Here is a 12,106-nt window from a genome sequence, read left to right on the forward strand (position 1 = left end):
CCGGATCCTCAGCCCCAAAGGCGGGCTCCGAGCTTCTCTAACGGGAGCTACTGGACTGGAAGTCGCCGAAGTGACCTTTCTGGCGGAGACCTGCGCCAACACCTAAGCTCAGCGGAAAGTCCTCAAGCCACCCCGAGGGGCGACCTACGAGATCGCCTTAACTCTCATAGGGGGGACCCGGTAGGAAGTGGCAGCCATGCTCGCTCAAGGGGAGACCTGTCCGAGGTACGTGACGGCGGGAATGTCCTAAATAACCTATCTCAAGATAGGAGGGGCAATAACCCACCAAACGTATATAATGGATCCGGAGCTGTTGAACAGCTCTGGAATAACCAAGGAAATCAGGACAAAACCCTTGAGCGCCTGGCTCAGATGGAGGAGCTAATGAGGAAGCTCCTGTCAGAGAAAGAAAAAGATGAATATGATTCGCGGGACGAGCTTGAGCTCTTCGCCCCCAGCATAGCAGCAATGACATACCTGCCCAGTTTCCGTATGCCGCACCTGTCCAAATTCAACGGAGACGGAGATCCGTCATATCATCTGGGTATGTTCAATACCCTGATGATGGCCCACAACATTGGCCCCGAGCTGAGGTGTTTAATATTTCCATCCACACTGACTGGGCCGGCTAGGCAGTGGTTAAAACAAAGCAAGAACAGTCAATCAGCTCCTGGAAAAATTTCTCTGCTGACTTCAAAAGAGCATTCCGAGCCTCCCAGGCTGCCCGCGTCAAGGCCGACTCCCTGGAAAACGTGAGGCAACAACCCGACGAGCCTCTGAAGGCTTACCTGAGCAGGTTTGTGAACGTCACTGCTCGGGCCAGAGATGCAGATGACAGCTCCAAACTCATGGCTTTGAGGACTGGAATCCTCATCGGAGGGGGACTCTGGAATGAGATACAAAGGAAGGGAGTCAGCTCAGTAAATGAATTCCTAAATAGGGCCCAGGGGTGGATCAACTTGGAGGAGGCCCAAACCTCAGCTGCAGGAACCAGCCAGGTCCCTGAGCAGCCCGCTGGAGTGGGAACGGAGGTCATGACGGTGACCCAGAACGTTACACAGAATAACCAGTTCGGTGGAGGAAAGAGAAAGGGGAACGGCGAGGGCAACTAGCACGGCCTCAAGAAGAATAAGTCCATGAAAAAATTTAAGCCGGTCTACGCGACTTATACGGAGCTCACCCACTCTAGGGAGAACATCTTCCTAGCAAACTCTGCTCGCCTCCCCTGGAAGAAGCCGGAGCCGTTAAAGCACCAGAAGGGGAAGCGAGACACCTCCAAGTTTTGCCATTTCCACAACGACGTTGGCCACAATACCGTTGATTATAGACACCTGAAAGATGAGATCGAGACTCTCATCAGAGCCAGCCCCTTAGCTCAGTATGCGCGGAACAGGGTTCCAGTAAGCCGACCTGCTCCGGAAGCCCCGGTTAGTCAGCCCGGGTCCCGGGTAGATCAAGACGTCCCTCCTCTAGTGATAGGAGGAGAGATCTCCACACTCTCCGGGGGTCCTCATTTGGCTGGCACGAGCAGAGGTGCCCAAAAGAGGTACGTCAACAAACTCAGGGCTCATAATGGAGTAGAGTTTGTCCCCGAACAGCATCAGCCAAAGCAGCAACGATTGGAGAGGCAACCAATCATTTTTACTGAAGAAGATGCCAGCCACATTTAGTTCCCTCATAATGACCCTCTGGTCGTAGTAGTGCAGCTCACTAATCGAAGGGTTAGGAGAGTGCTGATCGATAATGGAAGCTCGGTAAACCTTCTATTCCGGTCCACGCTGGAGAAGATGGGTTTGGCTGTCGCTGAGCTGAAGGCGACCTCCATCGTGCTTTATGGTTTCTCGGGAGGAGGATCAGCGAATATAGGGATGATCGAGCTGGTGATCACCTTAGGAGAGGGACCTCGGACAGTCTCAAAACTCCTTGAGTTCGTGGTAATCGACTATCCCGCCGCATACAATGCCATTTTGGGTCGACCTACACTTATAGCTTTTGAAGCCATCACCTCCGTCCCCCACCTCGCGCTGAAATTCCCTTCTTCCACAGGGATATGCACGGTCCGTGGTGATCAGCTTGCTGCCAGGGAATGCTACAACATTTCCATGAAGGGAAAATTGAAACCCGGGCAGTTAACAATTGCCATCGAAGGTGGAGAAGAGGAATCTCAGGAACCTTTGCCTAATCCTGAGATTGAAAAACCTCAGAGCGCCGAAGGGGAAAGTATCATCCTAAGTGAGGATATTAACCCCCGAATAGGCGAGGATAAGTCCGAGCTCCAAGCTATTGAAGAGCTCGAGGAAGTAAATATCGATCCACAAAATTCCTCACGGATAGTTAAGCTCGGGAAAAACCTCTGTGGCAAGAGGAAGGCGGAGCTGATTAGATTTCTGCAGAAGAACCTGGATGTGTTCGCATGGTCACACGAGGACATGGTGGGAATCAGTCCAAATATCATCATGCACACCCTTCATTTGGATAAGAGCGTTCCTGCAAAGTCCCAGAAACTGAGGCGCCTGGGAACAACTCGGGCTGAGGCTCAAGAAATGCAGCTTTATCCGTGAAGCCAAGTTTTTGGTTTGGGTCATCAATCTTGTGCTTGTCCCGAAGCCCAACGGGAAATGGCGAACCTGCATCGACTTCTTCGATCTGAATAAAACCTGCCCCAAAGATTGTTTTCCCTTGCCAAGGATCGACCAATTGGTGGACGCCACGGTGGGGCACGAGCTCATGTCCTTTATGGACGCATACTCAGACTACAATAAGATCGCCATGAATTCGGCGGACCAGGAGCACACCAGCTTCATGACCCCAACTAACGTCTATTGTTACAAGGTCATGCCGTTCGGACTGAAGAACGCTGGTGCTACATACCAGAGATTGGTGAATAGAATGTTTGCCAACCAGATCGGGAAGAACATGGAAGTGTACATTGATGACATGCTGGTCAAGTCAAAGACTACCGATAACCATGTTTCCAACCTGGAGGAATGCTTCAAGATACTAAGGGAGTGCGGCATGAGGCTGAACCCGCAGAAGTGCACTTTTGGGGTCGCATCTGGAAAATTCCTGGGTTTCATTGTCAACACTAAAGGAATCGAGGTGAACCCCGATAAGATTAGGTCATTGCTCGAGCTTCCCTCACCTAGGTCGCGTAAGGACGTTCAAGGCCTGACAGGAAGGGTGGCAGCCCTTAATCGGTTTATTTCAAAATCTACCGACAAGTGCCTGCCTTTCTACAACCTGCTCCGAGGAAATAAGAAGTTTGAATGGACAAAGGAGTGCGAGAGTGCTTTCCTCGACCTGAAGGCACATCTGGCTGAGCCGCCCGTATTGTCCAAACCAAAGGCAGGAGAGCCTCTTTTCCTTTACCAAGCTATCACAGAAGATGCAGCTAGTGTCGTATTGGTCCGTGAAGAAGACCGGGTTCAGAAACCGGTCTACTACATCATCAAGAGACTTCTCAGAGCCGAATCCCGATACCCATTGATGGAAAAATTGGCGTTCTGTCTTTTCACGGCCTCCTGAAAGCTCAGGCCGTATTTCCAGTCCCACTGAATACACGTCATGACCGATCAACCTTTAAGGCAGGTTTTGCAAAAACCTGAAGCATGGGGACACCTGTTGAAATGGGCTATCGAGCTCAGTCAGTTCGAGATTTTTTACACCCCACGAACTGCTATAAAGATTCAGGCCCTAGCTGATTTTTTTGCAGAGTGCACAGAATTCAGGGAGGATCCTGTGGAAGGGTCACCCCAGGTCACCTCGACCCAAGCGTCATGGAAGATCTTCGTGGATGGCTCATTAATGAGAACGGCTCCGGGGCTGGAATCATTTTGATATCCCAGAAGGACATAGATTCCACTCGGTGTTGAGATTCGGATTCAAGGCCTCCAATAACGAGGCCGAATACGAAGCTTTGCTAGCCGGGCTAAGGGTAGCCCAGGAGTTGAAGGCCAGCTCCGTTCAGTGCTTCAGCGATTCCCAGCTCGTGGTAAACCAGGTGCTAGGTGAATATCATGCACGGGGAGCCAAGATGGCGGCTTACCTAGCCAAGGTAAAAGTTGAACTGTTCGCATTTGAACGAGGCTCAATCGAGCAGATACCTCGAGAGCAGAACGCTAACACAGACGCCTTCGCCAAGCTCGCTACCTCCGGGGAGACGGAGGCTTTGGGGTTAGTACCAGTAGAGTTCTTGGGGAAACCAAGCATAGAAGAGGTCGGGGCGGAGGTCGAGATGATCGACGCCAGACCGACCTGGATGACCCCCCTCCTCGAGTATCTCACTGAAGGAAAGTTACCCGAGGGGCGTAATGACGCACGGCGGGTACTGTACCAGGCTCCAAGGTATATGATAGTAGATGGGGTATCGTACCGACGTGGGCATTCCCTACACCTCTTACGATGTGTTCTGCCAGGCGAGGCAAAGGCCATCTTGCAGGAAGTGCACGAGGGTTTTTGCGGGGATCACACTGGGGGGCAAAGCTTGGCCCTAAAAGTCTTAAGGAAAGGGTATTACTGGCCCACACTATCAAAGGACTCGATCTCATACGTCAAGAAATGTGACAAGTGCCAGTGAATCGTCACAATTTCCCGAGCTCCCCAGTCGAGCTGAAGATGATCTCATCCCGTGGCCCTTTGCGGTCTGGGGAATCGACTTGGTTGGCGCCCTCCCTACTGGAAAGGGCGGGGTCTGCTACGCTGTGGTGGCTATCGACTACTTCACAAAGTGGGCTGAGGCAGAACCTTTGGCAACAATCACTTCCAAGAAAGTCCTCTACTTCGTGGTCAAGAGCATTATCTGCCGGTTCAGGCTGCCGAAGAAAATAGTATTCGACAATGGGACTCAGTTCGACAGCGACCTCTTCACCGAATTTTGTGAAAGGTACGACATTGTGAAAAGCTTCTCCTCCGTGGCCTATCCCCAGGCAAATGGCCAGGTCGAGGCTGTCAATAAGACGCTAAAGGCGAGCCTTAAGAAGAGGCTAGACGAAGCGAAGGGGGTCTGGCTAGAACAGCTCCCCCAAGTACTGTGGGCATACCAGACCTCGTATCGGACTCCTACGGGTCATACTCCTTTCTCCCTGACTTTTGGGAGTGAGGCAGCCCTCCCTGTCGAGATTAAGGTATCGTCGCAGTCCAGGCGTATGACCAGGACCGGAACCACGAACTACTTTGTGCGTCCCTCGACTTGATTGATGAAAGACAAGAAGATTCCCAGCTTCAGCACGCGCATTACCAGCAAAAAATCACTCGTTATTTCAACTCAAAGGACAAAAAATGCGCCTTTAGCATTGGCGACCTGGTCCTCAGGAGAGTCTTCATAGCCGGTAAGGATCCCAAAGATGGAGTATTGGGACCAAGCTGGGAAGGGCCATATCAAATCACCGAGGTCATAAAGGAAGGAACTTACAAATTAGCTCGGCTCAATGGAGAAGCAATCCCATGAACTTGGAACACCATCCATCTGAAGAAATATTATCAGTAACACCCTTGTAAGGCTTATCCAGAAAGGCCATTTTTCTTTTTTTGTTAAGCAATGAAAATCAAATATTTTGTCATTATTGTGTATATTTTCAAATGTAATCTCAAGTAACCACGAAAGACCCTTTCCTAATTACTTGGGGGGCATATGGTGCCTGGATATAACTAGGTTGCCTTAAAGACTTAGAAGTTAATTCAAAATTGATTGATCGTTGTTTTTCTTAAAAAGCACGAGATATTGATAAAGGATTAACGCGAACTAAGTCTTGTCCTGGATATAACCAGGCCGCCTTAAAGACTTAGAAGTTAATTCAAAATTGATTGATCGTTGTTTTTCTTAAAAAGCACGAGATGTTGATAAAAATTAACGCCAACTAAGTTTTCAAATTAATGTCCTGGATATAACCAGGTCCTAAAACTTGGAAGTTAATTCAAATTGATTGATCGATGTTTTTCTTAAAAAGCACGAGATGTTGATCAAAATTAACGCCAACTAAGTTTTCAAATTAATGACCTGGATATAACCAGGTCCTAAAACTTAGAAGTTAATTCAAATTGATTGATCGATGTTTTTCTTAAAGAGCATGAGATATTAATCAAGAATTAACACGAACTGAATTTTCAAAGCAATGTTCGAGGTACAACCAGGACTTATCTTAGAAGTTGGCTCAAAATTGGTTATGTTTTCCCCTAGAAAAGCATAGAATGTCAATCGCAGCATCAACAAAAAATAAGATTTGCCAATATGCATAAAGATAAAGTGATGCCAATCAATTAAAAGCAAAAAAGTTGGTATAGCTAATTGTCTCGAGGTGAGAAAACCTCATACAAAAGTTACAAAAAAATATATATGTTAAAAAAAGTAAAAGAAAGAAGGCCCTAGGCTCCACTGGGCTGCTCCGTTGAGGTCGCCATCTCGCCCTCCTGCTCGGCCGCTGTGGAGGTCTCCCTAGTCTCAGAGGGCGCCTCTTGCTGAAGATGAGCTTTAAACCCCTCCCGGAAGGACTCCCAGGCATCCGCTCCTAGAAAGGAGAAATCGCTATCTGGGTTGAAGACCCAGCAATGGTATAGCATATCCTCCATGGCGGAGCTGGAAGCTGCCTTCTTCGTTGCCAAGGCGGCCTTAGCCTCCTTGGCCTCGGTTTTCGCAGAGTCTAGCATGGCCTGGGCAGCCCTGGCCTCCTCGAGTTCGGCCGTTACAGCGGCTAGAGCGGCCTTGGTAGCCTCGGCCACTTGCAGCTTGAGACGGGACGCGTCCAGCTCAGCCCGCGCGGCCGCCAAGGCATCCTTGGCCTCCTGTTCCTGCTTTTGGGCAGTCTTCAGGGCGGCCAAGGTAGTCTGCTGGGCGGACAAAACAGCCTGATGCTCGCCCCTCATGTCCTCGAGCCGAGCCTTGGACCTGGATATGCTCCGGTGAAGAGCCAAGGCACCCTACAAAACAAAGAGGCAACTACCTTAGAAAAAAAGAGAGGAGAGAACGTGCGATGCATGGTAACCAAAGAATACAAAATGCAAAGCCAGCTTACCGTTAGAGCCATTCCCAGTGAAGACTCCATCACGCTCTTCGAGCTCCTTGTTTCGATCGCCCGCAGGTCACTTTCGGTGGCATTGTAGTAGTGGTCGATGGTGTAGGTCGCCGTCTCGTACACCGTCCCCCGAAAGACATCAGGAATTTTCTCCAAGGCCTGGGGGTCCACCGGAACGTGCACCTTGGGGACTACAGTTGCCAAAGTCCCGGGCTCCATCTCCATATCCCGAACAAAGGCGGGAGCTCGTGGAGGGGGCGGGGGCATCTTTGCCACTGCTGCAGGAGGTGGAGGTACCTTGGCCTGGGCAGCTGGGGTCTGGTCTTTCCCCTTTGCAGGGGACTTGGATGTTGTCCCAACGACTTTCTTCGCCACCCGGAGCTTCTTCACCATGGTCCCAGAGGCCCCAGCAGAAGAGTTCCCTCTGGTGAACATAGCTCGCAGGTCTTTGTTTCCAGGCTGAGACATCTCCTCTGGAAAAATAAAGACCATTAGTATACAAGTAAGCATTTATGCAAGAACAACAAAAAAAAATGAGGGAAAAAGCGGAACTCAAGTATATATCGAAAGGGATCCTACCCCCGGAGCTAGAAGAGGAATCTATGGTCATGACCATCGGCCCCGAAGCTTCTGTGGGGGAATCTAAGACAATGACTTCGCGGGCTGGAACAGTTTCTGGGTCCAAATCTGGCTCGGGACTAGACTCTTCTACATATTGCCTAAGGCCCGGAGCTACAGTACCCTCCCGAAGAGAGGGCCACGAACGGAGATTAGTCCCATACTCCTCAAAGAAGGCCGACCTAAAGGCTAAGGTGTTGTCTACGACTACAGTACCCCTAGGGCAGCTACTCTCGTAATCCATCACGAGCCGGTCGACACACTAGAGTAGGGTTATGTCGAGGTCTGGGTCGTTTCGATGGCGTTGGACAGGCTGGTTAGGATTAAACCTAGTTAACCGAGAATCGGCGGTGGCCCTATCTAAGCCCCTGAACATGTAAGGATTACCTTGCCCAGAGGGACCTGCGGCTGCTCCGGACCGGACCCTCTCCTCTTCCGTTTCTTGGGCGACCTCCAGCGCCCGCTTCCTCATCGTCCTTACGAGGGGCACCTCATCCTCCTCGTCCTCATCCTTTCTTCCCCCGCGGCCTCCTCCTCGGGGATGGGTGCCATCTTGCAGTATGGAGGAAGACCCCGGGGTCTCCTCAGGGCCAAAGTCTGGCCTGGAGAGATCAGTTTGCATGCCAACATCGTCTCGTTTGTCATGAGCTAGCGATAGTCCTTTTCACTGGGGGGAAGACCCGCCAGTGTCTCGTACTAACTCCTGAGGATCACTGACTTGTCTGTCCTCGCGAAAATGGCTGCAGAATTGTTCTAAGTCAGAAACTGATAAAAGGGAGCTAATCAATACTCAACTTACGAGATAAGAGTAAAAGGTACTTACAAGGACGATTGAAGTAATGAAGTTCGCAGTTGTGAAACCCCTTGGACATAAAGAACTGGTCTTTGAAGTCGTTGGGGTGGCTGGGCAGCTCGATGACCGCAGCCGTGTTTGCAAAATCGGGTTAGGTAGTAGAACCCGTCACCTCGCCCCCGCTGCTCCGGGCTGGTCTTGAGGTAGAAAAAATATAAGATATCCGACAGGGTGGGGATCTCCCATTCCTGCTTCAGGAACAGATATCTCAGCCCCGCTAGCAAACGATACAAGTTAGGGGGGAGCAGGAAAGGAGCCAACTTCACGTAGTTGAGGAAGTTGACAAAGTATTGGTCCAGCAGAAGGAAGGCCCCAGCCTTGAAGTGCTCGTCACTCCAAGCCGCATATTCCTCGTCGAGCGGCGCGCAACTCCGCTCACCTTCTAGGGGAGGTCGGGCGATCAGGGCGCCCCTCCCCAGCTCGATATTGTGAGAAAGGAATATTTTATTCACTTTCCCCTGGTCAGTGATCTTCGAGACGATCTTCTCAGCCTCGAAGAAAGCATCGGCCGCCACCTCGAGCTCCCGCTCCATGGTCGGCCCAAAAACGGGGATTTGGGAGTCTGTCACCACCTCATTTCCTTTGGATTGTTGGGAGGACGAGCTGCCTGCAGTCTTCTTAGGGGCGTTCTTCTTGGTTCCCATCTGGTCGCCTAGCGAACAAAAGAAGAAATTTTAGAAGGGGTGACCTAAGCATAAGAAGGAATCTGAAGAGAAGTGTTTCCTTTGCACGGGCTGAGGTAATCTCAGCCCGTGGAGAGTGAGACCACGCAGTTCTATGAACATGCGCCTATGCTCCCAATGAATCCCCGATTACTCGAAATTCGTGTGTTAGGAGGGTCAGGATAAAAGTTTTCCTTGGAAGGAAAGTTTCAGTAGGCAAGAAGTGCAAACCGACTGTGAAGCGTGTCCCCTAAGCTACCCGGTTTTGCACCCAAAAGGCTGGATATTTTAAACAAGCATATCGAAAATCCTACTTAGAAGATATCCCCAGAAAGCGTACCCTGTGAGCCATGCTCCTAAATTGTTTTCTTCTATAATCGATGCCCTAAAATAAAAACCTACACCCTTCATACCCACAAAAAACCAACAGAATGTTGCATGCAGCTACAGGAACTATTTACCTAGGCTGCAATGAAAAGAAAATTTAAAGCATGCACAGTCAGAAAACATATGGAGTGTTTTGCTATGGAGGGGTTGAAGGGATCGTCTGGGTTAGAACCTCGTCGGTGTAGCTGGTACCAAAGCCTCAAAGGAGCCCTTGCACCTGAACTTCTGGAATGCTGGGAACGGTAACCAGGAGAAAAAGAGGGTTTGTTAAGGATGAGAAGAGAGAAGAAGATGGGAAATTTAGAAAATTTTCAAATAAACGGGTGGCCCATGCGTAAGGTGGCCACCCCTTTTATATGCGTGAAAGGCCATGTGAGGAGGGCCGTTGGATTGCCCTGATGTGGGATCCGAGGCTCTCTACTCGAAAGGTGAAACGACGGCCGAGTATAGGCTAGGCCATTTAATGCGGTTCTCGGAAGACGTACCATCACCAACCACGATGCTCCACGTATTCGGCGCCTGTGTAATGGGTGGAGTATGGAGAGTCCATGGAGAAGCCTAAAAGCCCCCACTGTGGCCCCAGATGACGTCGTGTGCCACGAGCAGAGGCTTGGGGGTCAAATGTACGCCCTAATTTTCCACAGGCTATTAGCGAGCTGAGATATGGCATAATTATATCAGCCACGTGGATACCACGTGGCCGGAGCTGCTGTTGTCAGGTCCCACCTCTTTAGCTCGAGGTAGCCAAAGGTTTATCAAGATTATTCAAGGGCCGAATCAGAAATATGAAGACCGCGGGTCAAGAAGGCATCCAACTTGAGGCACAAGCTGGAGTTGGAAGCTGTGACCCTTTATAAAGTCAACCACGCAATGTAAACGTGCATATATCAGACATCACGTGTCTGATATGTCCCTGAATTCTCGAACACGCTGCATGAACGTGTGTGTTCAGGCACCCACGATTAGGTTGGGACGTGCGGCCCATTATCCCCCTTACCTATTGATTAGACCACACTTCATTTGTCAGGTTTTAGGAATTAATCATGAATGTCACAGAAGTGACATGATGGGTAATGAGGTCACGGGATGACCCCCCCCCCCCTACCAACTCCCAGGTGCCCTCTCCTATAAGTATGGAGACCCTGCGAGTTGCAAAGAGTTGGATTCAATTGTGTAACGAAATACCCTATAAAGAATACCAGAAATATACCAATAATATTGGCTGGTGGAGTAGAAGGATTTTAACCTTTGAACCACCTAAAAACGTATTTGTGTCATCAGTTCATTTTAAGATCATTCATCTGTTTCGGTTCATCATCCATCACTAATCCCTTTCTCTTATTTGCTTAATTACCTGTTGCCGAAGAACCGCGTCAACAATACCATAGAGGCTTGATAATTCGAGAGAGTTATTTCCTTGATAGATCCCTTAATGCTTAGAGAATAGGGGAAAATAAGCTTTTAGACAAAGGTTTTGAACCTTGTTCAAGTTGGTGATTGGTTGTGTGAGAGTTTGTACTCTTATTATTGTTTTTTTTCTTCATTCTTTTGTTCTTCTTGTTCTTATTTACTTGTATAATTATTGTTTTGAGTTTATGATCTTCCTCTTCTACATCTTTCTATTTACTTGTATTATGAGCAATACAGTTGTAACACTTGTTTATCTATCATGTTGTCTTTTGTAACTTTTTGCATAAAGTTGTATTTTGATTTCTCTATTCCCATTAAATATAATATATTATCTAACGCATGTAGCATGGAGCTCTTAGTAAGACTGCTTAGTAAGTTGATTTCTGACATTTTCTTTTTATTAAACATGTTATAGTCGGTTCTCCATGACTAGGAAGATGATTAGTGTATCCAAATACTGAAGAAGTGTAGGGAAGTTGTTCCAGAGGATAAAGAGACGGTGATAATGATAGAATGTGTTATTGAAAATAAAATGGAGGAAAAGCATAAAGACGAAGAGCTAGAGCTAAAAGATGTGGTTTTGTTTCTTGACATGGCGATGATTGCTCATACTAACAAAGGCGAAGAGAGGACGTCAGAGGAGTGGGCCTACGCTTTGGGCCAGGCCGATTTCACTCGATACAGTATCAGAACCATCAACGCTATGTACTCGGTCATTGAGGCTTTTCCATCTTAATATTGCAAGTCACGTAAAAATTAATATAAATAAATGCGTGCTGTTTGCCTACATATATATTTATGTATTTGCGCTATGCAGTGTAATAATCTGGTGATCTTTTATCGTTTCTATTTTTTTTATGGTGCGATGGTGATGTATCAGTAAGGTGGTTTGATGTTAATTTAAATTAAAGCAAAATAGTGTTTTAATAACTTTTTGAGAATAATTTGAATCAAGACAGGTGTCCCAATTTATGTTACTATAATGAATCATTACAACATTTTTACCATTTGGTAACAGTCAATAATAAAATATTTTAATTGTCAAAAATAAAATATTTCAAAAAAATGTAATAAATATAACCTAAAAATTAAAAATAATTTGAGCACAACTCTACAACTCTACAACTCATGGGCAAAAATAAAGACTTTTCACTTTTTATTCAATTTTA

The 12,106-nt window shown here is 48.1% G+C and overlaps 1 pseudogene; it reads left to right on the forward strand.

The window, feature by feature from the left end:
• Positions 1-11,673, forward strand: part of LOC133815595 (acetylserotonin O-methyltransferase-like) — a 72,050-nt pseudogene extending 60,377 nt beyond the window's left edge.
• Positions 11,674-12,106: the final 433 nt, after the last annotated feature.

The sequence above is a fragment of the Humulus lupulus genome, chromosome 1 (genome assembly GCF_963169125.1).
Source record: "Humulus lupulus chromosome 1, drHumLupu1.1, whole genome shotgun sequence".
Taxonomy (NCBI): Eukaryota; Viridiplantae; Streptophyta; class Magnoliopsida; order Rosales; family Cannabaceae; genus Humulus; species Humulus lupulus.